Source organism: Egretta garzetta, unplaced genomic scaffold (assembly GCF_000687185.1).
Source record: "Egretta garzetta isolate BGI_Z169 unplaced genomic scaffold, ASM68718v1 scaffold179, whole genome shotgun sequence".
Taxonomy (NCBI): domain Eukaryota; kingdom Metazoa; phylum Chordata; class Aves; order Pelecaniformes; family Ardeidae; genus Egretta; species Egretta garzetta.
Window position 1 is genome coordinate 2,398,639 of NW_009270001.1, and position 2,072 is coordinate 2,400,710.

Consider the following 2,072-nt stretch of genomic DNA (forward strand, 5'->3'; position numbering starts at 1 on the left):
TAGCCTGGGGCGGGGGGAAGAAAAAAAGTTTTGTTGAAGGTGATGTTTCACAAGAACGTGTTGAATTCGGCAATATTTTCCGAGGAGGAAGGAGAAACACTTTGGTGGCGTTGCTACACTTAAATCCATCTTTTTGCTTTTGTACTTCGCACTATGTTTTAATTATAGCTTTATTCTCATGTATGGCATTTAAGGGTGTATTTATGATTTTCGGATCGTCATACCAAAAAAAAAAAAAAGCCAAACTGTGCCGAAAGAAAACATGTCCTGAGATTTAATGGTCCCAGTTTCACTCCTCTCTCAGGCTCTGGTGTGCCTGGAGGGATGGGTGGCCCCAGAAGCCTGGCATGATGTTTCCCACCCAACCCAGCAATTCCTCCCCAAACCACCCCATTTCTCATGGTTTTGGGCCCAGGTCTGTGCATGTGCCAAGAAAGGGCACTGGAGGAAACCCAGCTTTGGATAGGTTGCAAAACCCCTCTGTGAGTTTTTTCATTTCTGTTGGGTCTGACGGCATCAGAAAGGATGGAGGATGAAGGGCTGGCAGGAATCACTCGTCCTCGAATCCTGCACTAAAAGCAGGGATTGCACCTCAGGTCTCACCAACATTTTTGGGCTGCTCAGCCATTTGCAGGGCTTATGCCTGAGCCGAACCCCTGCACTGCCCAGGGCAGAGAGGGTTTGGCCGGTACCTGAACTTCAAGGCAATTACCAGGGCTTTGGCCTTCGGCCAGGCACCCTGTTTTGCGCACCCATCCCTTCTCCCCCTCCATCATCCCAGCCAGCTCCTATGCGTAATTTTACATGCCGTACAGTGGGGAAGGGAAACAAAATCGGAGCTTTTCCCAGTTTATTGGCAGGCGCCTGGGCTCGACGGCTCTTCTCCAGGGTTTGTGCTGTTAGCCCAATTAAAAAAAAAAGTTGAATAGGGAGTTGGAGTGGCCAGGGGCCTCTTTGGTCAAAGGAGGAGAGAGAGTTCATCTTTTTGTGGTTATATATTACCATCAGGGTGTTATATCCACATGAATTAGTCCCCAACTTGGAAATGGGAAAATTAACCAGGGGAAGGAATTCATCCTCAATTTAAAAATAACAGATTAAAAATCCTGATGTAAGAGCAGTCTTGGCTCTGCCTGCAGAGAGCAATGGGAAGGCACTTGGAGCAAGCCCTATCCCTTGGGAATGTAAAAACGTGCCGACTTGTGCACGCAGGAGCCTCCGACTTTGACAGGCAGCCATATGCTGCAGCCAGTTGTTTGGAAAGGGAAATTCAATACTTGAGTTTCCAATGTTTCCTTGTTTTCACAGTGTCCCAAGCCCTCCTCAGGCATTTGGAAGTGCTCAACACCTGCCTTAAAACACTCTTAATTGTTCCTAATGACCAGCTGGGGGGCTTGCAGCAGCTCCTTCCTATCAGTAAGGATACGCAAGACATCCAGAAACAGGCAAAGAGCCAAAACCATGAGGGGAAAAACATGGCTAGATGTTGCAAGGACTTGGAAGGATCTTGAGTGTTGCGATGCTTGAGTGGAGCCTCTTAGTTCTTCAACAGCTGAAACTAAAACCTTCCACCCAAATGCTGCCAGACCTAGTGGGTCTGAAATCCAAATTCAACTTTAACCCCTCTCCTGAGAAGGCTCTCAGCTGTCTCTTGTTCCCGTTTAAGCTTCATGATCCCACCTGGTCTCAAACCCGCATCTGCTCAGCATCAACCCATGCAATATCCCCTCCCTCCCTGGCAGACTTTGGGTGACAACCAGTGGCATTGGTGCCAGCCCTCTCCTCTCCATATACCATAGGGATACCGTAGGATCTCTTCTTCCCTATCCATGGGGATTTCCAGCAAAGATTTCCATCCAGCTCTCCCCTTATCATCGAAGAGGGGAGAGGTGCTTTTTGGGGCATGGTTTGCCTGACCTGTTGTCAACCTCCTTGCTAGGGAGAGATCAGAGCAGCATTTGATTCCATTGCTCAAGTGTGTCCAGAGAAGGGCAGCGGAGCTGGGGAGGGGTCTGGAGCCCCAGGCTGCTGGGGAGCGGCTGGGGGAGCTGGGGGGGTTCAGCCTGGAGCAG